The following is a 26,812-nucleotide window of genomic DNA, read 5'->3' on the forward strand; positions in this document are numbered from 1 at the left end:
GGGCCTCAGCTGCCCTGTTCTTCACCACATCCCACTGCTTGCCCTACTCTGTATCCAGGCAGCCTGTCTGCCATCCTTTTCCCTGGGAAAAGGCCACAAAGTCAGGCACAATATGGGGAAGATCTAGTATCTTCTAACAGGTTCTTTCCACTCTATTAGGAAGCAACTCCACTGAGACTAGACATATTCCTCCTGCCTCAGTTCATGCTCATGGGACACCACCTCTATCTCCCAGTCTTATCACAGCTATTAAGACGTGTATGTGCATCCTCCCTCCTTGGTCTCATTGGTCCTGCCTGGCACTGTGCATGGACAGTATCTCCCTGCCTGCTTGCCATTGTGCGTGGATGAATGGAAGAATGGAAGGGTGAATGGATATATGGATGAATAGTGGAATGGGTGGATGAATGGTTGGTTGGATGGATGGGTGAATGGTTGGATGGATGGATGGATGGATGGATGGATGGATGGATGGATGGATGGGTGGATGGATGGATGGATGGATGGATGGATGGATGGATGGATGGGTGGGTGGGTGGGTGGATGGATGGATGGATGGATGGATGGATGGATGGATGGATGGATGGGTGGATGGATGGATGGGTGGGTGGGTGGGTGGATAGATAGATAGTGTAGAACTGACAACAACCATCACCTGCACTCATGGTGCCAGACTCCAATCTGACCATTGCTATCTCTGCTTCCAGAGGATACTGACTTGGTGCCCAGCAGCACCAACCCTTGTAGCAGTTCCAGCCAAATCATTTCCTGAGAATCATGATACAGAAGTAATGAAATGGAAGCGATCCAGCAGTTTCCCACAACCTGCCTTTGGACTGGCTGTCTGGGAAGCACAAAGACAACCTGCTGCCCTTAGTGCCAGCACCCGTCCTTTCCCCATCACAAGATCCCTCCTGGTGAGGGCTGGCAACCTGCAGAGAGAATGAGTTAACACAAACCTGGCTTCTTGTGTGTCAGCTGTTCACTTCTGGCCAATCCATCCTTCCCTTAATGGTGATTTATTTCACAGCATCTCAGCAGAGGTAATTTCCATATGGCACAGACTGCCAGAGTGGGCATTTTTCATGATATTTAGAAGCCAAGTCACTTCAATTTGCATAATATTCAAATGATTTCTAAATGTTGAAAACAGTTCACAGGAGAAAAACAAAAAGGTTACTCATAAATTCCACATCTTTTCTCCTGCCTCTGGGTGCAGGGAAGCTGGTCGTGGCACAAAGGGTGCACCCTGGGTTACTGCCAGGAGAACAGCAAGTGTACTTGGTCGGGGAAACCTGGTGGAGAGGGAAATGTGCAAACTCACCTACACATGCACAGCAAGAGGATGTCCTTCTAATTACTGTTGTAAGACAGAAAGATAGTTTGGTCTTGGATTATGGCAGTGTTTCCTCTGGCCTGACACTGATGGTCCCAAGGGCTTCTGTGGAGCTGTGAAGAGGGAGCCAAGAAACCTGACATCTCACCTTACAGCTTCTGCCCAGGAGGACAAGACCCCATGTGCATGGGGAGAGGACTCCACTGATCAGGAGCTGCCAGAAATACAGCTGTCCCATAAAGGGCCCCCATTCAGGGCTCAGTGCTGTGGTTGGTGGGATCTCAGCCTTGCTCTCTGGAGCTGACCTCTGCAGCAGACCCTACTCCAGTAAACGTTCCGTCTTCTTTAAGTTCATTCCAGGATGGCACAGCCCTGTGCATTATTTCCACTTAAGTAACCCTTTTCTCTTTGTTTACCTTTGGCAAATATTTGCAGATTTAGTAGCTCATATCCCTGGGAGGGATTATACAGAATTCACTGTAGCCCTCTGCCTCCCATGCAGTGTTCATAGCTGAGATCTAATAAGCTCAAACCTTTCCCATGTAAAGCTTTTGCCTTTGCTTTACCTTAAGTACCCCACACGCTCCCAGTTGCCTGTGATTACCCGAGAAGGCTCTGTAGATACTGGGCAGAACTTATCCCTTGATTTAGCTGAAATGATATAAATAGGAAGGCAGGGAAAAAAAGACCTCGTCTATTTATACTGCAAATTCTTTTCATCCCATTGGCTTTGAAATAGATCCAGAGTTTGTTTGCTTTTTAATTTTTTTGCATTAAAAATACATAAGATCCAAGTGGCTGGTGGTTTGGCTTTTTTTTTTTTTTTTTTTTGCATGTTTTTTCTTTCATTTCCCTGCTTTTCCTCCCCCCACCCTGCCTGTGGTCTATAGGCTTTTTCACAGCGGGTAGAAGAGGGCTCTCAGCTGGGGGCTGCAGGAGGGGTGAGGCTCTGATTCATCGCTGCTCGAATGGGAAGCACCTTTGAATATTATCTCAAGCATCGTCTCTGTTCTTCTGTAGCGTAACTATCTCATCCTTAATGACTCTGTTCTTGTTAAGAGGAAGGTTCATTTGGGAGCTGTGTGCAGACGTTTAACATGCACTGTGCATCTTGCTGATTGTGAGTGTCCCTGTGATCCCACAGTGCCATAGATGGTGCAGAGCAGAGACCCTGCACCTGAAGGGTCTCACCCTGGTCTTGTCCTCTGCAAGGCACCCACTGGTGGTGGGCAATGAGGAATGTTCTGGCAGCAGTTGAGTACCAATGACCTGAGGATGCTGTAGTGCCTCCTTCACCATCTGCTTACCACACAAAGGAAATAAAAAGTGCTGAGCTCATGGATCAGAATTTGTCTTCTAGAGAATGACCACTTTGAGGATCCATTTGTGCCTTGCATATCTCATGCATGAGGGCACAATGCCCTTGGCATCACACTGGCATGCAATCTGACAGTGGTTTCCCAAAATACATTCAGTTTGCAGCCCCATCCTGACCAGGATGGTCTCATTCACCCTACAGCTTGCTGGCTACAGCCTTCTCACCTCTTTATTTCCCATACTTGACGCTTTCTAGGGAAGGAGCTTCTATTTCATCCATTTAGACCCCAGTATAGTAGGATCTTGGACCATGGTTGGAACGCTCGTATGTTCTGTGAATACAAATGTAATTAATTAATGAAAATAACCAGTGGGAAGTCGGAGCTCATTGCTAGAGGGGCTGATTCAGTGCAACAATATTTCTTTTATTCATTCCAAGCTCTTCTGTGCAGGAAGCTGCTCTGTAGCTGGCATGGATGTCCAGAAGTACTTCCACCTAGTCTCAGTATTAACCTGTGCAGTGCTGGGTGTACAAACCAAGTGGAATCCCAACTGCTTGCCTAGTTGCCTAGTTGGTGGGTCTTGAGCAATGACCCTCAGAAAGAGCCACGTGGCTCCTCATCAATGAGCCATCATGCAGGGAAAAATCTATCAGGCAGCTGCCTTTTAATTAGAGGATAGCTAAGTGCTACCTTCTGATCCATGAGGTGATGCATATTTAATAACACCAGCTCCCATCTGCTGTTGCCTAGTGCTGTGTTTTAGGAAGTGCAGACTGGAAAGCCCTCTTTGATGTTTCTTCAAGCTGGCTGCTTTTAGAAACAGGGAAAGCACAGTGACTCGCTGGCCACGGGTGCTTCAGCCATTCCAAGAACAAGGGAAAGCCATTTTGTGAAGGAAGAGCCCTCACCTGGTTGTGCATTGCATTGGTCTGTCTGCTTTGGGTTGTAAACCCAAAAGCATCTGCAGTCGTGCTCGTGTTCCAGCCCTCGCTAACAGCGCTGGAGGTATTTTTCTCACAGTATTTACTATTTGCTCTTCTGCCCTGTGTTCTCCACATAGATATTTCCATATCTATCTTCTCCATTTCCTGACCCTCCCTGAGGCATTTTGCAATTTTAAATTACAGTGCTTTGGCACTTCCTCCCTTTCCAACTCAGTGCATTTAGGTGTCACTGAATTGCTCTCAGTATCCTCCTTTTTCCTCCTGGGATGTCAAGAACGGGCTCTGCAGTGTTCAGGTAAAATCCCAGTGTGAGCAGCTGTCCATAGAGTAGCAAACCTTCCCACCTGAATATGAAATGAAACCACGCTTTAGAGCAAGCAGGGATTGAAGGAAGAAGCGCCTCTAAGCAAGAGCAAACCCGACTGCTTTGATTTTCATTGTCTGACATGAGGAAAATGCACTAAAAACAACAACAACAAAAAGATAATAAATAGCTGGAAAGGAGGAAGCGTCAGACTCAGCACTTCTGCAGTGTGGTGTTATGTGGTGTTAATAACATAAACAAAGCAAAAAGCTCCACATCCCAATGGATGTGCGCAATCTCCCGCACAGACAGGTGGATCTGGAGCTGCTCAGAGTTGGGCACTGGGATCATTCCAGATGACACAAACACATCTGGCACAGACACTTGCTCTAGAAGTCTCTTTTACCCTGCAGAGATGGGGAGCAGGCCCTACAGTGAACTGACATGACCTGGAGAAGCCCTCCAGATGTGTTGGTGGCACTGAGGAGCACCTGTGGCTACATATCCCATAGCAGCTGCACTGTTGAGGTCGGCCCTGTCCTCTGCTGTCACAGCCCTTGAAACAAGGAGAACAGCATCTGCAAGTCAGTGATCACTCAGGGAGAGGTATGCCCAGTTGTTCCGTTTGCTGCTGGGATGTTCCCCAGGTGAGGAATTGCTCCATCATCTCCAAGCTGTTGCTCCCTTATGGCCAAGTGGACTCTGCAGCCCAGTACTATGCTCACACCATTCCTCTGAACATCCCTACCCCCAGGAGTCCAGGGGTACCAGCAACTCAGAAGAACCAGATGCCTAATTGCTCTGGATCAATCCATTTGGAAGGACAGGCACAAGCAGCTCTGTAGCTAGCCAACAAAGGATGCCTGCAGGCTTCATTTGCAGCAACAGAAACAGATTTCGGATGGGATGGAGACAGCCAAGAGGCTGACATGGGAATTTGCTAAATAAAATATTTTCACCAACCTTGTTTGTTTGTTTATTTTTGTCAAAAGTGAAATGCCTTGCTGGAAAGTCTCCATCAAACCTGAACAGGGAAGACTGCCAATGTCTGGGATGGGATCTCTGTTCAAAACCAGTGTGCCGTGGAGCCAGTCTAAAAAGCAAGTATCTTGTATGGACAATTTGCCATGTAGAGGGAGCTCAGTGCTCCAGTTCCTTCTAGAGGATTAGTTAGGTCTCTTCAGTCTGATGTTATTGCCCCAAGCACTGGGCAAAAATTTATTGTGGGTCTATCACTCATTTGTTGAAAGTTTGCTCCTGGACCAAAGAAACTGCTTTCCCATGAATATTTTATTGCAACTGATCTGTTCTTGTGAAAGATTTTGCTATTCTCTATAAAACAAATATGCACTGTGTAAAAAACTGATTCACTACAGAATTCTTGCCTGCCCCTATTTCTGTTTCCACTGTTGTCTACCTGGGTCCCACTAGGCTCTTGGAGTGAATCCCAAGCAACGAGAGCTGTTTTTTGTCTAGGTTTATGCCCTGACCTATTCTTCCTTTCTCAAGTAGATAAACGGCCATTTCACCCTTCATAGAATCATAGGTTCGTAGAATGGCTTGGACTGTAATGGACCCCAAGGATCATTAAGTTCCAGCCCCCTGCCACAGGCAGGGCCACCAACCTCCAGATGTGGCAACTGGACCGCATTGCCCAGAGCCTCATCCAACCTGATCTTGAAAGACCCTTAATAAAGCCAATCTCTCACCTACAAAAACAGGCTGGAAAAGAAGGACTATTTCCTTGTATTGTATACCCACCTGTCCATGAATGCTGCTGCTACTATTGGGGCTGGGTGGGAGGGGATGTCCTGGGGGTGCCACTGACACCAAACTGCACATCATGGCTGCACACTTTGCTCCATCTCAGCCCACTCTGGGAGGGAACTCAGTTAATATTTCAATAACAAATCCCCTAAACTTGGGCTCCCCATGAGGCTGGCATTGATCACTGATCCTCAGGGCTTCACTCTTTCTTCCTTCAAATCTTCCCTAGGCTGGCGAGGCGGCTGCTTATTGATATTCAGAGGCAAACATTGCAGTCTTTCAAATGCTGCCAGGCTTTATGAAGAGCTGTTAATAAAATGGGTTTATCCAGCAGCAGAAGCAAACCAAAGTGCAAAAAAAAAATGGCTGGGAGGAGGCAGAAGGAGCATTTCCTGACATCCATGGTCTTTTCCCTACACTGCCCCCAAGATCTTGGCCTGGGATTGCTCAGCAGTCAGAATTTCAAGGCCAGGTTGTTGGATTTTGCATGCAAGCAAAGAGATTTTGAAGAGTTTGGGTTGAGCCATCACCAAATGTTCAAGATCTCTACTCCCTTGGGCACATTTTACTTAACACTTGATCTCTGGGGAGCAAGTTTGCAGCTATCCTTCAAACATTTCTCCATCACATGGGCGCACAAAGTACTGAAGCAGCATTCAAAGCTGACATACTGCAGCTGGGGCAGAAGATCAGGCACCTTCACTGTGTGCTCAGCGCAGAGCACTGCAGTTGGTGACTCTGTATCACTACAATATGCTCCATTTTACAGAAAGAGCATCACATCTATGGTTGCACCTCAGGGCCTCTGTGCCACAGAGAAACTTTCAGGGCAGCTCGGTCAACAGTGCACAGTCTTTTCCCAAACTGCTAAATTCTGCCTTCAGTATGAGGGAATATCTCAATCTTTTCAGAGGCCTTGTGGAATTTGTATTGTACCCTTGGAATTAAGCACTCATTTATACTTAAATATGGAAAGATTTAATGAGTAATGCATTGAACAGCATCCTACCAGCATGACCCTCTGGCATTTCTGTTCCCACCTTAACCTGTTCTGCACCCGTATTGACTCACTCTCCACTCAGATTATTCATTGGTCGCACATTACCATTGCCGAACAGTTACAGTTTGAATTTCCCTTTCACAGCTATCAACTTGGAAGAACGTGTCAAAGATAAAACAAGCTTTCCAGTAATGACTTAAATCAAGGCACTTCCTAGGTGTTGACAGCAAGGAGGAGGAAGGAGGTATACTTGGATACTTGGCTCTCAGCAGCTGGAAGAGACATCCAAATGCAGCATCTCTCTGCACTGTAAGAAGTGCTTTAGCTTCCCCCTCTCCATGTTCTCTGGTCACAGTGTTGCTCAGTGTCAGCATGGGGAGTACAGGGGCTGTAGTGATTGGATTGATGGGCTGAGGGGCAGTTTCCAGAAAGGCCATGCAATGCTCACACCCCTGCAGACCTGAAATGGGTGCCATCCGTTCCTCTTAAATCCTGGGGTGGTTGGGTTAAATGGGTGATATGTGCTTTCATCAGAAGAAACTTCCAAACTGGAAGGGACCCATAGGAATCATAGTGTTCAACTCCTGGCTTCACAAAGGACCATCCATAAATGAGACATACGAAGAAGATATAAGAAGAATTGCCCTTTTATTCCATACAACACCATCCTGTAAAAAACTGCATTTTTACAGGAGGCTGAAAAGCAGCATCCTACAAAGAGGAGAGCTAGGGAATATGTGGTAGGGCTGTGTTTGCCATCAAAGCCCCATGGTCTGTATTACATTTGGATCCTTTTTGCCATCACAGTCCTTGATCTCCTTGACACTGGCATCATGATGCAGAAATTACAGAGCTCCTGCTTGGCAGTTGCTATGTCTGGGGAGCAAGTTACTTGATTTCTCAATTTGGAAGATCTTTTGGGATTTGGTGGTGAATGGCTATTGTTTGCTGCAGGTCTACAAAGGACATCAGATGCCCACAGTATTAGGTGGGGATATTTATGGGAATGTGGCTCTACAACATAAAGAGTTTGGGATGCCACAAAACACAGAGTGACTCATCTTGCTTCATAAATGACTTTCAGCATTCTCAAAGGCCTCTGCTGTTTACCTTCACTTCTGAAAGAGCTGACATTGTTTACACCAGTGTAAAACCCTCAAGAAGGGTCATGAGGAAGATGAGGCATTTTCATCCTTCCACAAGACAAGTCCCCGTGGCCAGCCCCCATTCTCCTATGCCTCACAATAATGCCAAGGTGTCTTGACATCCCAGCCATTCTGTTTTGGGAGAGCTGAGAGGCATTAACTACTACAGGAGAGGGAAAAAAGGCCCTTCTGGTGGTGATCCGAGTGATGGTAATGGAGATCCTGGTCTTGCTTTGTGTCCCTTGCTTTGTGACACCATGCTAATACTCAGCAACTCAGCACAGTTCCAGTCCACCATTGGTTGAGGGTTGAGGGAGGGTTAGAGAGGAGTAGAGATGACTTATTTAGTCTTCCAGCCCAACCCAGGATCAGCTCATTAGCAAAGAACGCTTTGGTTTTTTAATGTCTTAAAGATCGGGCCACAGGAAAGGTCAGTGATGTCTGGCAGAAACTCCCTCCTGAGCCTCCCCTTCAGCCAAAGCACACGAATAGCTTGAGGACATGAGAGGTCACATACATAGTAATCAAATGAGCGTTGTATATAGAAGCCCCAGGGGAGGAAGGCTGGGGTGTGCTGGGGACTCTGCTGACGGGGTGTGCAGAGGACAGGGGCAGAGGGAGTGGGGAAGCAGATGGGGAGGAGGAGGGCAATGACTTGACAGGAATTATGCAAGGCGCCTCACGCTGTGGAGCAGTGCCTTTGACCTGGCTCCTCTCAGAAACTTGGTTCAATTTGCACATTCCCTTTTGAAAGGGCGTTTTCATTAAAGCTGTGCTGTGGCTGAGATGCTGGGGTAGGCAGCTGAAAACACTGACGTCCCATGCTGGACTCCTGCAGCAGACAGCAACGTAGCATCATTCGACAGGATGTCAGGAAACAGATAGATTGCTTCTTAATTATTTATATCTCTTGCTTTATTATTAAAACTTGGTCTTCTACCCTCTTTCTCAAGATCTCAGAGCATGTTTGTAATACAACAGGTTTATTTTGTCTTTTTTTTTTTTTCCTCTGTCTCTCTTTTTATTTTTAAGATATATCTCCATGTCATCTTCATCTCAAGGGCAATAGCTGAGAAACCAGCAAGGAGGATCTGGGTGCCACATGCTGTCTGCTGCACACAGAGGGGGCCCTGGGGAACAGAATGTCCATTCCCTGGTAGAGATGGGGCAGAGACACTTCCAACACATTCACAGAGGAGAGAAAAGAGGAGAAGAAAGCAGAACAAGAGCACCCATTGGATTATGATGTGTTTCTGGCAGCACATGGGGCTAGAGCACCATGGTAGAGAACTAAAAGGGAGGTTACTCTGCAGGTATCTGTTGCTCTTCTCTACCAGAGTGCTATGCAAAGCAAATGCAGCTGGGAACATTTCCCCACACCTTCCCAACCTTCTTTATTCAGGCAGCATGAATGCCCCTACTGGGGCAGTGGAGGGGCAGCCCCTGATGTAAGGTATTAATACCAGGGTTGGGAGGAGTGATGAGCTGTGCATCACACTTCCAAAGCTATTTTGTCTCCTAAGTACCATTTTTCCCAACACAAAACTTCTTATCTTTTGCAATTTGAATGGGATTGCATCACCTTAGGAGTCTGCTCTGGAAGGGATGTCCAGATGTCATGGGAGGACTGTCACACCTTTTGTTAAGGCTAAGACAACTCAGTTGTTCATTGGTAGCTCCCCACCCATCTGAAGCACTTTAGAGTCTCTCTATCTCAACATTACTTCAAGCAGAGGTATGGGGAAGTCTTAGAGCTGTTGCAATAGTTTCTTTGCCCTCTATTTTTATTGACTTGAAGTGGGGTGCTTCCATTCTGGACCACAGTATCCCAACCACTGCAGCATATATAATCCTCTCCTGCCTTTGTTTTTTTTGGTGGCCTGACTGAGTTTGCCTCCTTCTAATCGCATCCCCGCTGCCTACAATGAAGTGAAATCATGTTTCCCTGTGTCAGCAATCTGCAGCAACAGCCTCTCCTTTGGAAGGTGCAAAGATATTTTAGGCATCTCCAGAGGATGCACTGGGAGCCCTTCTCAGGACAAGACACCCTCTATAATCTTGCTTTCGTGTAATGCAGCTATAAATCCCCTCCCCACATGAAGCATCCCTAGGATACATCTCTTGCCTGCTGCTGCTGCATCCCTCACAGTGCTGCGCTTGCATCCACCTGCTCCATCCCCTCCTGCCTCCTGCAGCCTCCTCCTGCTGCTCACATCTGCCCTCGGGCTACCGCAGCAGTTCTAGCAACAGCCACCAGGCTGCTGTATTTCCCTGGAAATACAAAAAGAGGTCTGAATATGTAAGAGGCTGCCTGGTGCCTTGGAGGAAGGGTGCTGATGAATAACTGTGAAGGCAAATATTCCCATCCGCCCAGCGTACTGAGCAGCGATTTGCTGTCATAGCCTGCATGGACACAAGGAAGGCTCAAATTAGAAAATGCCCATCAGGAAGACACATATTTTTGCTGTTATTTTTTCCCTTCTTTGCTTCTCAAGAGCTTATTTCTTGGTCAATCTGTTCTTTGGACTTATGGTTCATTCATACTGAGCCTCATATTCTGGTTGTTATTATTGAGAAGGCCGCATCTCTAGCACGATGCCCGGATTTGGGCACCATTCCCCTGGTTCATGCAATGTTATTGTCCTATCAGTAGCTTTTAACCTAAAATATGACCTTGGAAAACCATGGTAAGCAGAAGTGCTGCATTTCAGTCCATTTAGTCTAAACTCAGTGCATATCAGCACGGTATACAGAAAAACCTTTAGTGAACTTTGTTGAGCAATAATAATGCATTTTGCTAGAAACAAACATGAAGCAACTTTGTGATTAAACTTTTATATGTTAAGCATTTAAAAAAACAACAGCTCGAGCGAGCAGCATGTGTGAATGTTGCTCAGAGATAAGCCAAGAATCCGCTATGAATATGTATCGAAGAGGCTTCGTGGTACAACTCCATCATAAAATCTCTGTGTGTGAGGTTGTTTGACAAACTCACCATAGAAAGGGGGGAAAAAAGCCTGGAAAAAAATAAGATTAGGACCATGCACTTGGTTGAGTGTATCCATTTGAAAGGTACTGGGTGATATCCTTCTCTGAAAAAGGCATTGGATGGGAATTTTGATGGTAAGCAGGCACAGTGTGTGTGACATTTGGGGGCACATAAGATCGATGTAGCTGCTGTTGGAAACAATTTTATCTTTCCTCATGAATGCTGTGATTCAAATAAGCTTGCTATGGAAACTACAAGCTCTGGCCCAGATCCTGAAAACGCTCTGCATGCAGATAGCAGGAGAGGGGCTTCCCTTCTGCCGGCATCTTCTTGGAGATATGGAGCACTGCAGGGGCAAAGGGAAGGACTCACGTGCACATGGATGCTCTCTCTGGGTACCACAGGCTCAGGGCTGGGGGCTGAGGCAGCCCTTCCTTGTGGCACTGGCACAGGCTGCCCAGGGAGGTGGTAGACTCACTGTCCCTGAGGGTGTTTAGAGAATGAGGTGATGTGGCCCTGAGGGACACGGTCATTACACATTGTAGGGGTGGGCTGAGGTTGGGCTTGTCAATCTTAGTGGTCTTTTCCAACCATAATGACTTTATGATTCCTTCAGCACCCGCCCAGCAGCCAGTCCTTCCTTTCATCCCACCCCACCTCTGTCCTCCTTACCACTAACCCATGCACATGTGAAATCCTCTGTGGTTTGCAGCAGGTTTAACTTTTGCTCTGATAGTAGCACCTAAACTAGGGCAGTTGCCTTATCCCTGCAGTGAGTGGTTCCTCCCTATGTAGGTTAATAAGGTTTACCTTCATTATTTAAACAGGGTTTTGTTTGTTTGTTTATGTTTCTCCAAGAATGTTCAACAGTGAAAAATGCTACCAGGAGCAAAGAAAAGAATAGTCTTACCAATTTTAGGTCACTTAGGAAAAGAAAACACCAAAGGAAAATGATATCTCCAAATAAAACATTGTCTAAGGCAGAATTAAGTCCTCAGAGAAGCCTTTGGTCACTCAGAACAGCATAAGTAAAGTTCAGAGTTATCTCAAAATCCTCTCTGACCTTTGAAAGTCAGAAAAATTGAGGACTTCAGCCATCACCCCTCATTTAATGTGCACTGTGAGTCATGGGATAAAGCCCTGTGTACCAGCCTGAACACTGCAAAACCCGTGAGAAAAGCTGGGGGATGAAAAGCAAAACGTAATGCTGATAAGTGATATTACTGCCATTACTAATGCTCCGCTATCAAATAGAAAGAATAGAGATGAGGTTAACAATGATGAATAAATACTGGGACTTTGCCATAGCTAAGGAAAGCTAAAGATAGTTCTAATACAGCAGTAGCTACTAACAACAACAACAACAAAAAAGAAACACCAAAAAAAACCCAACACCCAAGAAAGATTAAAAAATGTACCCAGACCAAAAGTAGGTCTGGCAGTCCACCAAAGCATTTAGCAGATAGCAGTGATGAAATCTGCAATGATGGAGTAAAACAAGCAGAAGTATTAAATAGCTGCCGTGAGAGATGATGGAAGAGGCTGCCACACAGCATAGAGCTTTTCTACCCCATAGCAGCTAAAGATGATGTTAAATGGCAGCAGATGAAGGTGATGCATTTGAATTCGAAGGCACCTGAACCGTGAGCTTGTAAGACATGACCACAAAGGCCTTTACAAAATTGATGTTCGCTTTAATGAACTTCTGGCATACTGAGGATGCTTTGCTTCTCTGCTAGGGGTTGTTGCAGCTGGATAGGATGGCACAGGGAGGGTGAGGCAGAACAGTGGGACCCTTGTTAAAAGAATCAGCTACTGGTTGTTCACAGAGGGATAAAAAAAGGAAATCCCAGTTTGTTATAAATTCATACTACTCTTACATGCACAACTTGAAGGAACTGTATGGACAGCCAGGGTCAAACTCTGCACCTTTTTGCTGGCGATGGGTTAGGGGATGGGAAATCCTGCATCATTCATGTTCCCCCTGCAGCAGGATGAGGAGTTCAGGTTCATGCATGCAGCAGCAGATCTCTCTTAATACCCAAGAAGGATATCGATAGGATTTGAAGGGAATTAACAGGGACAGAAGATGGGCAGACTGAGAGCCTTTGGTGAACAAAAGCAAGACACAAATGAGAAAGAATGAGTCATGTTAATTCTGAACAATTGTTTAAATCTGTGGCTGTGAATAAAAGGAAACCCATTTCCTTAGATGACTGTCATGTCAAACAGCAAATTGTTCTGGGTGAGAAGCAAGCAGAGCAGAAATGAAACTATGGGAATCCACTATGTACTAAGGTAAATAACAATAGGCAAAATAAAAACGATGATGGATGGCGCTTTCTCCTGCCCTTCATCTGCCCTCTCTTCCTGTGTTCCCATGGACCTAAGCATGGCACAGACAACATGCTATTACAGTATCCTTATCTCCAGGGCCACCTCCGATGTCCTCTGGTTCCATCTTTAGACAAGCACAGACGTGCTCTCTCAGGTGGGTGAAGATCGCTATAAACCCTTCAGACATCTTTGCTGTCTCCTTAAGAGTTATTCAGTATCGGGGAGGCAGGTACAAATAAACCAACACGTTGTTCTTCACAAATAATTTGACCCACTCCAATTACTGATTATGAAAAAGCTGCAGAGAAAGTGGCATACTTAGTTGCACCAGAGTTCAAATACACTTCTTGTTAAGACTCAGTGTAGCCACTTTCCTATCTGAAATAAGAGATGATGAGGGCAATCATAATCTGCTTCTTAATGCTTTCTGCCAAAGTTTTGTGAGGATTTTTGGTGAGAACTGTTAATGGTGTTTGTAAGCAATGCTCCGTGTTGCATAAGATTTACTTCAGCATGACCATGATGCCAACTGGTACAGATATGTTAAAAGTTACAAAAATTAGAAGTTTATTGCAGCCTCCGTATCTTTTTATTGGCTTGGAATAGTATTTTCTTGCACATTCTTTACTGCTATCATGCATATTTACCACAGCTGAATATGCTGACATTTCCCACATTGAGATGTGGGACAGTAGCTGATCTTTGGTGTGCTTCTTCCTTTTACAAGTGAGATTGTTTGCACAGCTTTTGCCCTCGAAGAGTTTTTACCTATGGGTACAGCCATTCCTCTGGAGAAGGTGTTTTCATGAACATAAAATGAAAATCCATCAATCCAGGCTCTGTGCTCAGAGGGAGCATCACAAAGGTGAAGATGGGAGCAAGCGATTGGCTCTTCTCTCGTGTAGAAGATAATTACGTGGGAGGTGACAAGGTGGTTGTCTGACTTTCCTCATGCTGTTGGCAGGCTAAGGCAAAAAGGATGAGCAAACTGTTCCTAAAGTACCAGCATTGCAGAGGCAAGTGACAGAGAGAAGAGAGGGGTTTTTTTGCTGTGGTATAAGTATAGGGATTTTTGCCAGTTGCTTGAGCGAACGCTTCACTTTCAAAATCAACTCTCACTGTAGGTGAGGTCCTGTTTGGAACTCTTCTTCTTCTTTAGGAAACACGGCTTTTCCAGGACCTGAGCATCCCTGTGATATCTTTTGGAGGCTGATCCCTGTGCCATGCTGGGTTGCCATAGTCATAGCCATGCCAGGGGACAAGTGGAGGACATGCTGCAGCTCCCCTGTGTTTTGAGCTTCTTCCTAAATGGGAAACAGCAAGATCTGAAGCATTTCAACTCTCAGACATATGGTATAAATTTTAGGTAGTCTCATATGGTTCCTGTGTGTTCCTTCCAACTCAAGATACTGTACAGTGCTGTGATTTCTTGTTGGACAGCACCACAGTAGGACTAAATGACCTTAGGGGTCTTTTCCAACCTTAATGATTCTATGATCTCCCCCATCTCCAGTCCTTTCAAAGAATCATTCAACAAGGACCTTTTTGAATAATCTTTTGGCACAGTAATGTCATACACAACATCCCTGGGACAGACTGAGGCCTCCCAGCCCTGCCAGAAGGACAGACCCTTGCTTTGGGGGCCATGGCCAGTGAAAGGCTACAGGCAGAGTGTGTCCTGTTGAACATCATGGCTGTGTGAGCCAAACTGTGTGCAGACCTGCTTTACTCCCATCTGCACCATTCTGATGAGATGTCATAATGTCTGGAGAAACTGGCTGCTGAGCTCCAATGGAAGCCAGTAGATGAATCCTACCTCCAAACTTAACTCAGGGACTTACAGGCAGAGGATGTGCCAGTGCAACCTAGCCAGGTTGCCCCTGGCTAGAAGTCACATGGCTGCTGGGTTCTCAGTCCTACAAAGCCTCCACTGTCAGCTAAGCCACATTTACTGCAGTTGGCATCTGTGCAAAGAGAAGCAAGATATTGTTTCACTGAAATCAAATCTTGAGCACTGGAATTCACTTAATCTTTGGCCTGCACACCTCCCTGTGCTTTCTGATGAACCAGAAGGAATATGCTGTAGATCCCTGAGCATGTGTGAGCCAGGATGTGCAGCACGTAACCATTGAGTTCACAACTTCACAGCCAGCTTCCACTACTTTAAACTCTTCAAAGCAATCAGTTGGAAAGCACATTAGAGACTTTTCCCTTTCATTCAACCACGTTGTAGCCAAGAAGGAGTGAACAGTGGGGACAGCTATGGTATATCAGGAAGAATGGGAGATCAGGTACTGAAACTGTATGAAAGCATAAAAGGCATTCACAGTTGAGTTAGATTCATGTGTAAGCACAGAGACAGCCATGCATGTCACTCCAATTTTGAGGAAAAGGCAAGGATTGGGCAGAAGAACTAGAAAGGATACAGAAAACAGAAGATAAACCACAGTAAATCTGAGAAGATGTGTGCAGGGGAGTAATTAGCCCAGGGGAGGTAGGTTATGAACCCCAAAATCATTCATAGCTCCACAGTTTCAGCTCCAACGTGCAAAGCTGCTTTGCAAGAACCCACTGAGATTCCAATGTTCTTTCAATGAAAGCAATACATTCTCTGTGAGATAAATGTGTTTGTGTAGATGATTAGTATACAGTAGTTTGCATCTTTCTGCCAGCTCTTCCTTTTGGGTGATAAACAACCATTTTTAGCTCTCACCTATCATTCTTCTACTTTTGGTGGCAACATAACTGAATTTTGGACACATAACATGCCCTGGGCTTGCACTATGCAGCCTGAAGAGTTGGTAGGTGCTGATGTGCTGTGAACTCACATGTCAGCTTGTGGCATCTGGTGATGACAAGTTCACAAATAACACAGGCAGTGGGGAAAATAAGCACCTAAATCCTGGTCAGATGGAGATGCTCAAGCCAGCTTCAAATGAGCAGAGGCTTGTAACTGAACTGGACTTTGAGATATCAACGCAAGTTTGAATTGGTTGGGTGGGATGCTTCAGTTTGAGTTCAGCAAGACGCTGTAATGATGCACTGCTTCTTGTTCTGAGTTTGCTGCATTGTGCCCACAACATTTTGATCTCTGCATCTTTTTCTTGAGGTGTTTGGCTCTTTGTCTGGTCTAGAAAGATGCCGCAGCTCTGTAGATCTGCTGGATAGCCTAGGAAGAAAAAGTGTTTCTGGGGGCACACGCAACACTACCCAAAGCACTACTTACCTGGAGCCAGGTGGTCCTCTGTCCCAGATTAGTAACAGTACATAGCAGGTGTTGCAGTCTGACCCTTGTACAAAGCCATTGGCACACCAGCTCAAGGACTGGAGAGCTGGATTTCTTTGGTGCCCATCTCCTCCAGAATAACTTACTATAAGTGGTCGTACAGAACCACTTTTCCCAAAGACCTGAGGGCGTGAGTATTTTTCCATCTGCCTCCTGATAATGAGATGACATTTCTCAAGTGCTGTTAGAAAGAAGGGCAGGGAAAGGAAACAGTTTCTAATCAAACAAAACAGGAGGTTGCAAAGGAAAAAAAAAGATGCTGAGATGTTGTTTTGGGCTCACCCAAACAGTTTCATTCCATCAAAAAGAGAATCTTTTGCCTTTTATTTTGTATTTTTTTTCCAGAGTCCTTAAAATAAAAGGTTTGACTAACAGGGAAAATGTTGGTCAATTTTAAACAACAAAGAACCTGTCATTTGGAAAGAAAGAAGTCTGAACGCTGTCACATAGGGAATATCAAATTGAAGCATTTTCTCATTTCCAAACCAAAACACTCCATCTAGAAAACGTGAAAATGAGGTGTTTTGACATGTTCAAAAAATTCTCTTTTACTACCTTCTTGGCTGAAAGCATTTGGCACACTCAGTCAGCACTGATGCATTAAAGTTTCAGTTCCTGAAACATCCAGCTTATAGATAACTGAACTCATCACAGAGCATGACTCGGCTTGGGCAGCTCTGAAACTGGAAGAGCCCGGAGCAGCAGAGAGATGCCCATTGATTGAAACATCCACGTCTGCAACTGGTTGGTTAACCTCATTCTGGCCCTGATGCAGACGTGCTGTGAGTCTTTGGGTCTTAGGAGAAGATGGATGGAGGTGCCCTGTTGGCAGCAGAGATACCCTGCATGCAGCTCTCTGCACGGCTAAGAGGACAGACAGCCCTGCCTTCTTCTTGGAACCGAGCCCACATCTTGCAGCTGACATCAGTCCACTTATTAGTAATACATTAAATCCCAATTGTTTCTTAATTCTTTTGAAATGGGATAACAGGGCAGTTAATTAGCACACAGCGAAACATGCAACTCTGATGAGGAAGCGCTGGTTAACACACCAACCACCAAATGTCAAGATGCGTTTTTAGCACTGAATGGAATTAATTTGCCAGTGTTCCCTTGTTAAATGTCAGGTCCTTATGACTTGTATACATTAAACAATTCAGGAATTGGAAAGCACTTGTGTAATCAAGTTAAGCGTGCGGCGGGCAGAATTCTTTCACCTAAACAAACCTGAAATTTTCCTTTTCCAATTAATATTTCATTTTATAACAGCCGCCACATTAATTCTTAATTAAATGCTTATTTGAGACACTCTACTGATTAGTGTGAACTAATGAGGAACAATATGAATTGTTTATCCAGCTCCTAGTTATTTCCCTTCATAAAAAGAACGGTGTTCGGAGGACTTCTGTCACGTCTTGCTGTGCCCTAAAACGACTTCCTTGCAGAATAACTTTCATAGAAATAACACCAACTTCAACCACAAGAGCATCATAAGTATGTGGAGAGGTGACCAGGAGAAGCTGTAATGCTTGACTGCTCTGCTTTGCTCCAGGCAAGCTCAAGGTAGCATTTCCCTCAGTACGTCCTCCAGCTTTCAATAAAACACAGTCTAGAGAATTTGTGAACATAGGGTGACATCCACACCCTTGTAGTCAGCTCCCAGCAAGGAGTCTATGGCAGGAATTGCCTGTATGCTGGCTTTGGAAATGCTGAGGGCATGAGCAGGCATTTCCATGGTACTTTCTACAATACGAGATCTATTTCATTCACACCCTGTGACTGTGCGTGTATAGTCAGGGCTGTTTTCATCTCTGTTTATAACTCAGCGTTTATTGACCATGAACCTCCTCTTCTATTTTACCACTGAATCATTCAGAACTCTGAGCTCTTCCCTCAGCTTTCATGGGCACATTCAGATTTGGCTGTTGTAAAGGCTTCGTTCTTGTTGCTCCTCAGCAAATTTTGTGAGCTTGGCAACCAGCGCTGATGAAAAAGTAAAAGATTCTCAATTGAAAAAGTAGAAAGGTGTAGGAAGCAAAGCCCCAAAATCCTACTGGTGTTTTATCTTCACTGTAAGAACTCATCATGCCAACTCATGGCAGGGGGGTTGGACTCAATGATCTCTAGAGGTCCCTTCCAACCCCTACAATTCTGTGATTCTGTGATCATTTACTTTTACCTCTGTCTCAACCACTGACTAACTATGAAGATGCCTCCCACTTCCTCAGGGCAGCTTTGTTTCCTAAAGGGTTGTTACTAGAGGGACCTCACTGAAAGTTTTTTGGAAATACAAATGCATCAGTTGGGTTTATTGACTACGTACCTATCACCTCCTTCAAAGAACTCTCATATTTTTAGAGAGAGACTATACTTCATATCTATTTCACTTCTCTTTTTGACTGGTTTTTCCAGTCCATGATCATATCTGTATTCCTCCAGATGCTCCAGAGCTTCCTTTAAAAGCTTGTTCCTCATTTGTTGCCTTACATTGCTGTAACACTGGGATTGATTTAAGTGATGCTTTGCACAACACAACAAGTAGATCAGCAATTTCATATTGAATTCCTTTAAACCTCTTGGGTGAGCGCCATCTGTTCCTGCTCATTTCCTACTGTTCGTTGTACCATTTCTTTAAGAGCCTGTTCCTTAAGTTCTGATGGCTGGTCAGACACCCTCTGTAAAGGAAGACTTCCCTGAGCTCTCAATAATAAGCAAAGAAATCATTTTTCCTCTCTTCTCAGATCCTGTACTTTTAAACCTCCATCATCTCGCAGTTTTCTAGCAGGCCTCCTTCTGATGTATTGGAAAAAAAGAGATTGTATTTCAAGCTTTATTTCTCCAGCATGTAGTTTCTTAGAAGATAATCCAACTTGCAAACTTATCGCTTCGTATTTAAGTTAAAAGAGCTACACTGCCCATGTTCATCCTGTTTTTAAAAATGACTTATGCTTTTTAAACAATTTCTGTTTGACTGAAACAGATCCCTTTACTCTGTTGTTCTGCTGGCATTCCCTATTTTAGGGCTGCTATGTCTATTTCAGTGGATGGTATGCCCTTGCTACATGCTTCTCATACTGTATCTCTAAATGGGTTTATGGCACCCAAAGATATCTCACCCTTTCTGCTGCTCCTTTACCTTTATTTTTAGCAAGATTTCTCATTTTTGTCATCTCTTCGTGCCCTCTTAAAGGGAGTCTTTATTAAAGGGATTTCTCACCTGTGACTTTCTCACTTCCACAAAGCTGCACAAATACAAGTGTATAATGAACATCATTACAGAGTTACTCTTCTGTAAGCGAACATCTGGAACAACATCTTTTCAATTCTGAGGATTAAGTAAAGAATCTGTTCTTTTCTGATGGGGTCTCTGAGCATTTGCTTCAAGAAGTTCTCATTCAGTGTGTCTACAATGTTGTTTCTATACCTTATTTCACTGTAACCTCTGACCTCTCCATATGGATGATGAAAGACTCACATTAAGTTGTGGGTTTTCCTCCCACATTGCCTTTAACAGCATTCAAGTGAACTTTGGTCTATGCAAGTATTTGCAAAGCTATTAAGTTATGAGTAGCCTACCTGGCAATTCATTGGGATGTGCATCATTTCTGCGTCCTCCTTGCTGTTATGACTCTATGGAGCTTCTGTGCCCTATGCAAGCTTCACATACAGCAATTCAGTATTTTCTTTCAGGACATAAACAAAGACATTAAGTATTATCAAATCAAAATTAACCACCTGTGGATGTCCACAGGAGTTTCCCCTCAGTGGAGCTCTTCTTGAGCACTGTAACAAAAGCATGAGGAATGATACCGAACGTAAAGAAAATATAAACAAAATAAAACAAAATAAATTGGGTGATCAAGGCCAGAAATCATCTCCCCAAGCCAGTGTTCCTGAATTCTTCTCACTCCTCTTTCCCAGCTGTAAAACCAGGCACTCCCTCTTCAGAAACCTCCGTCAGCAATTTTTACCACATCCCTCCTGATGGGATCTGACCTCAGCAGTGTATGCATGTGAATATGCCACACGTTAATTCAGCAGCACTGCAAGTTCTGCTGCTGAGACTCCTTTTAGACTCCTGATAAAACCCTGACCACACAGAATTTCACACACAAGTCCCTTTTTGCTCCAGTGAGGCTGTAATTTCTCCCCTGACTCTCTCTTGCTCTGTGTGGGCAAGTCTGGCTCTGGCCCTGCACAGGCAGTGTGCATACAGGAGGATAGGCAATGCTGTGTTTGGAGCTTGTCTAGTCTGTTGGATTATTATTTTTCCATCTTTCTGCAGATTTCTGAACTCTGCTGCCTGTGGATGGTGAGTCTTACCACCCACTCCATTTCTATAATCAGGGCAGAAGTAGTAGTTGGAGAGAATAGCTCAAATTGGGCAAATCTCCTTCTCTGAGAGATTAAGAAACTAGCTGTAGCTCTGTCCTAAATATTGTTCTCTTTTACACAATTAGCTCTGGCCTGGGGGTTGCAGATGAGATTTCATCAGGGTATGAGAAAATTCCCCGTTTGGCCTTCCCAGCAGAGACAGAGGGTGTAGGCAGCAGCTCCCCCAGTCCAGCTTGCAGGGTCAGCTGGGAGCATCTTAAACAAACCAAACATCAGCATCAAAGAGCTGTTTCAGCTGGCACATAGGAACAGCGACGTGTCTTGGATATGGGGCAGCAGCAGAACAAAAGCAGTGAGGTAAAGTGTTAGAAGACTATGGCAAATTGGGGTACCGTGAGGTGAGGGTTGTTGGCCATTCTATCAGCATGAGAGCCGTCTCAAATGGAAATCTTTATGGCCTCTGGCCTGATGGGAGATCCTGCACACCCAGTCCTGGAGAAAACAGACAGAAAAATTCCTTCAGGGTGGTTATTAAAAGATGCTTTTCACAAAAAGAGAACACTTTCCACCCAATTCTCTGAACTGAGTCCTCCCCCCCTTCCTCCCCTTCCACCTCTTTATATTCTTGTTATTTCTGTTCAAATCCTAGGATGCTCAATTTGGCAGTTTTAGGAATTTCACTTTTTTGAAGAAAGACATAAAGGCTCTGGAAAAATAACGTGTTTGGTAAACCTGAAATCTCCTATTATTTTAATCAGAAGTTTTCATGGAGAGGAGCAGCTCCCAAGAATCTCTCTCCAGGCACCATAACAATGCTGTACAGGTACGTGTTAAAAAAAGAACACATTGTCCTTTGCAGCTGATCCTAATTGCCTTCGAAGGTCTACGAGTCCCTCTCCAACTCAGTAATAGATTCAGGCTCAGAACATTATTTATGATAATGCCAACAATGGAAAAAAAAAGACATAACTTTATTCTGCTTCCAGGGGTATCAGGCAGCTCATTTTTGAAAGTCTCAGAAACAGCCTGCTTATTCCTTTCTCCTGAGTGCAAGATGCAGGCAGATGCAATTATGTGCAGGCTGAACTTGTGTCACGTACAATTTCCTACCACCCAGAATTATAATTAATATGTTTTTGGGACCTGAGCATCAGCAGTTCTGCAGAAGGTCCCCATCTTTTATCATCATCCAGGGCCACGCAGGGCAACTTCCAAAGCAAAGCGTGAGATGGCCTTGCTCCCTGCCTACACTGCAGCAAACCCTTTTTTGAAGGGCAGGAAAAAAACATATTTGCCCTCTGCTCATGTAAATCAATACTAATGCCAGCAAAAAAAAAAAAAATAATAAAATAAAAAGAATAGGGCTTGGCTGAAAGGAAAGAAAGATGTAGATAGGATGGCAGTTCTCAGCTGGTCTTTCACACTCTTAAATTAAGATGGTTTTTCCCGGGTATGAGTTAGCAATTTCTACATTCTCTTTAAGTTCTGCTTATCTTAAACAAATATTAAATAAGAAATGGGATTTAGGAGAGTTGGATCGATTCTCGCCGTCCTTGCAGAGATACAGGGATTTTGAGTGTCTTGAAAGCAGCAGACCCCCAACTCCAGCTCTCTCTGCATGGACTGGATTGTGCAGATGGGGGCACTCTGGCTAAATGCATTTCGGTGCTCTTGTGAGATGCAAGGTGAAGGATATTTCTCCAACATGCTTATTTTAACTGACCATTTCTGCCTGAGTCAGAAAGAGAGATGCACAACCCAGTCTGGATGTTATATTAGTGAGCAGTGGAAAAATAACGACCCAGTTAGCCCAATGAATATTGATTTGTTCCTAATCAAGCCCAGGATGTGTCACATGGTAGTTTCAGTGCCATGCATGTGATCCCATACACATGCAGCTGATAATTGCCCACTAAATCATGTGATCTGTGTCCTGAAAGCATCAGGGCAGTGTGGAAGTGAAGGTGGCATTAGAGGATTTGCAATGAATGCCTGACACTCAGGACAGGGTTTGCTGACACCCAGCTGAGGCAAAGTTTTGTATAGCCAGAGTGGTTTGTACAAATCAGGCACACTGACCACGCATACATACCCTCACCTCCAGGAGTGCTCTCCAAGGGAGATCTGCCATGCACATCTCCAAAAGCTCATCTGGTTGCTGAGCCAAGCTGTCCCAGGTTTGGTACCATCCTGGTGCTTCCAGCCACATCTGCTGCAGCGAAACACAAGCTCAGGCTCCAAACAACAGGAGCTGTCTGTCATATGAGAAGAACAGCTCTGTTTTATTCACAGCAGTAGGTTTTCAATCAATTTTGTATCCAAAGGAACACATTTTATCCTTCTCCTCCGGGTCATGCATCTTTCATCCTCACTCTTTTCCAATTGATGCCCAGAGGCTGGTGCTTCTCCCTTTCACTCTGAAATGCTACTGGGATCTTTTTCTTAACTCTATTGGAAGCTGGAAGGGTGCTTCAAAAGAGGAACTGGGGTTCCTCTGTGCACATTACTGCTGACCACAATGGGACTGTGGTGAGCTGGACTTTGACTCCTTCACTATGAGCTGGCTACCTCAACTTTTCACATCCATCTCTGAGATGAATCCATCTCATAGCAAAATGCAGGGCAGAACCACTCAGTTCTGAAACTGGACCTGGAAAATAAATAAATAACTCAGGTTCATGATGTGCTAATTTTCTGCTATTAATTTAGGTAGTCAATTTATTGTAACTATGGTTTCTAGTGCTATTATATAATCCTACTAAAAGATGAACTGCCCAGCTGGTACTAAGTGTGTCTGAAACTGTGAATTATACTGCTGGAAAAATAAGCCATGTGGAACAGAGGCAGGGACTGGCTTAAAGTTTAAAGCTCACATATGAATCTCTGAGGAGAAATTTGGACACTGGTAGACCAGAAGGAAAAGAGGGAATTTAGGTCCAAGGTGTCCAAGTGCAATGGAGGAAGATGTATACTCCATGAGAAAAAGACAGAAGGGATTATAAAGCTGCCCAAAGTGACCATGTCTTCTTGGTCTACCACCCAGTGTTTAGTCATAGGACCATTCCCAGGTATTCTGTGCTTGAGTGATCCCTGCACTGAGGTAACTCCCTTTCTACTTCTTTATAATCTCAAGCGAAGCTCTCTCCTGAATGCTCTGTTCTACTCTGGGAACCTTTCTGACTGCAGATCTCCATTCCTTCTTTCAGCCTGAAGTGCCCCTTATTTCTCAGACTCTCTGAGACTGAGATCTGAGCCCAAACTTGCATTCAACTCATGTACAGGGACACAACCCCAGAATTAATATTCCCAGAACCAGTGGGAAGTTCAGAGTATTTTCCTCATTCCTCCCTTCTCAACTTATGCTGCAAATGATTATTTCTCCTACCAAAGAAAACAAGCATGAGAAAGTAGATGATCCCTCCAAGCTCAAACTCATGGCTTTGACCTACTTGTGAACCATTGCAGCAGTTGTAGTCTTTGGCATGTATTTCCCCCCCAACTTGTCTCCACCTTTGGGGACTCACCTGGGAACCCCACAAGACATTGGCATCCCTGGCTGGTAGATCTGCAATTTCACCTTTGCCAAGAGAAAATGGATTGATGCAGTGGGATGGATGAGTTCTGCATGATGTTAAATGATTTAGCTGAGAGGGAGAAAACACAAAGATGAGACAGACCAGCTAGCTTAACTGAGGGCTGGCGACAATGAGGGTCACATTTGTTTGGTCTGTTCTGATAGGTATTATTTCTGGGTAATAGCAGCACGTCCTTCCAGAACTTGCAGGCTCAGCCTTCACCTGAACCTTTTAAACTATCTCAAAGCACAGGGAAGAAATAAAGATGACTGGAATGAAGATTTCAATTCAGTTGTGCAGCAGCGGCAGAAAATTTGTTTCAAGCTGGCCCCACTTTGTCTGCACTGCTGACCTCACTTCAGGAGAGCAGAGGAAGAAAATCCAAAATCATCATGCTACTCACCAGCTTTGCAATGCAGCAGAACCCATGGTAGCACACAGGGGAGGATCCACTTGTTTTGTCTGCTCTGATCTCTCTGGGTGATTCATATTTAATCCAGGCTGGGCTGTTACCTAGTGACAAATTAAAGCAGTCCAGTATAGACACATCTGGACTATCCCACCTGTAGAATTGACTTTCCAAGCACTGCTCTAGGGATGTTCAAGTTAAAATTGTTTATGAGTCACTTCATAGGCTTGGATGGACACACTTAGGGGATGAACAAACAGGACTTTCTCACAGTAGAGTTTCAAAGCAGAGATGAATTCCCCCTGCCCAGGGAGTCCCAGGCTATCTGCAGGGAAATCCACAAGTACCAGCAGGAGATGTCCTGGATGCATAAACCCCAAGGGATCATGGTGATCAAAGAGGGCGAGCTCAGCTCAGTCATGAAATCCACTCACAGTTCTGTAATTTAACCCCATGGTATGATAACACTCTTCAAAGACTTCAGGCAATCAAGAAACTACTTCTCACTTCAAAACCTGATCTCCCTTACAGTTCCCATATAGCACCTTATTTCTGTCTTGAATCCATCTGCTTCCAACCTTTACTGACTGAATCTTACACTGTCTTTGTTAGTTAGACTGAAAGCTCCCGGCTATCAGAAATCTTTCCCATCTGTTGGGACTTGTACTCTATGATCAGTTTTCCTTTTAGGTTTTCTAAATAGATTCAAGTCTTTCTGCAAGTTTTCCTGAGAGCAGCATTCCAGCAGAGCTCCTTCCTGCACCGGGGCTGGGAATAGGAGGATGCTCTATTTTTCCTGTAGCTGATTAGCAAGCAGATTTCATTGCTTTCAGAAAGAGATCATCTGTGGAAGACCATGTAATTCTGGTAGCAAGCACGTTATTATGCAGACTACATGCATTTGTACAATCTAGGCAAGGTTACTTAAATCAATAAATAAGAAGAAATAAGATGGTTCCTATTTTTCCTTCTGTAATAGTCCATAACACAAGCTGAGGAAGTGCTTCTAAGTATTCATAGAGAAGCACAGATTCACTTCTCCTTCTCTAAGGATAGCCTATCTTTTCCCTTTTACCAGATCTTCGCATGCTGTTCCTCACCATAATAGAAAGCCAGCAAGCATACATTTGTGTTGAAACCTTGTTTCAAGCATCTGAGGGGTGGTGAAGGGTCAAAAGGTAGAGCTGTTTCCTGAAGATGAACTGCAAGATGCTAAATTATGGCTTCATTCTCACCAAGGCAAAGATGAAGCACACAAGTAGAGTTAAAGTAGAGGCAGAGTGCTCAGGGTTATCAGGCAGGTATTTAATTTTTCCCTATGTGTTTCTCAGCCCTAAATATCTGTATCCAGGTAGGGTATAAATCCTTTCCCGGATGGGGAATGGTGCTGCTGCCCAGTCCAATGCTATCCCCTACATTGGGGGTGTAACTCTTCCAGCTCACCCCAGCCATCACAAAACCTGGAAAACTGCACTGCTAATTCTGCCTTTTTTCCTACACTGCAACCATAAAAAGCTTCTCACTGCTCTCTGCAGGTTTGCCTTCATTACTTCTGTATAGAACAATATCATGGCCTTCTGGGCTGCAAGAGTACACTGCTGGCTCATGCATACAGCAAAAGAAGGCAACAGCAGTGTCTTCTAATGGGATTCAAACACCACGGAGCGTTAGCAGGTAAAAAAAGAAAGAAAATTAACTCACCCTCTGCCAGCAACCAGTGACAGCACAAGAAGAGTGCAACCTCTGCCCAGAGAAACACCACTTCCTCAGCTGTTAACCCTTAGATGAGGCATGAGGAGGGATGGATCCAGGCTTCCCACCTTCTCGCCTCTCAGGTGAATTACTTGCACCTGAGCTCCCCATGTTACCTACACCTTCTCACCTGGTGCTCAACTATTGGTTCAGGCTGTGACCTGACAATTCCACTGCATTCATGTCTCATAGTACTGGCCTGAGCCCCAGGGAGACAGCACAACTCCCTACAGGTAGGGTCTGACCAATTTATGGGGCCCACAGTTCCTCTCAGAAGGGAAAATCTTCCTTGAAAGTGTTCTGTAGTGGAATGT

The 26,812-nt window shown here is 44.6% G+C and overlaps 2 long non-coding RNA genes across 2 annotated transcripts; both read right to left on the reverse strand.

The window, feature by feature from the left end:
- Positions 1 to 13,684: 13,684 nt before the first annotated feature.
- LOC146759680 (uncharacterized) lies at positions 13,685 to 15,109 on the reverse strand. The gene is made up of 2 exons (XR_014931967.1): positions 14,983 to 15,109; positions 13,685 to 14,445 (listed from the first exon to the last, which is right to left on the reverse strand). It is a non-coding gene; the product is annotated as an uncharacterized LOC146759680 (long non-coding RNA).
- Positions 15,110 to 21,008: 5,899 nt separating this feature from the next.
- On the reverse strand, positions 21,009 to 25,073 carry LOC107321521 (uncharacterized). Its single transcript, XR_001558586.3, has 4 exons — positions 24,741 to 25,073; positions 24,287 to 24,406; positions 22,855 to 23,412; positions 21,009 to 21,254 (listed from the first exon to the last, which is right to left on the reverse strand). It is a non-coding gene; the product is annotated as an uncharacterized LOC107321521 (long non-coding RNA).
- Between the last annotated feature and the right edge of the window lie 1,739 nt (positions 25,074 to 26,812).

Source organism: Coturnix japonica, chromosome 9, assembly GCF_054131305.1.
Source record: "Coturnix japonica strain WE chromosome 9, WE-NBRP24, whole genome shotgun sequence".
Classification (NCBI taxonomy): Eukaryota; Metazoa; Chordata; class Aves; order Galliformes; family Phasianidae; genus Coturnix; species Coturnix japonica.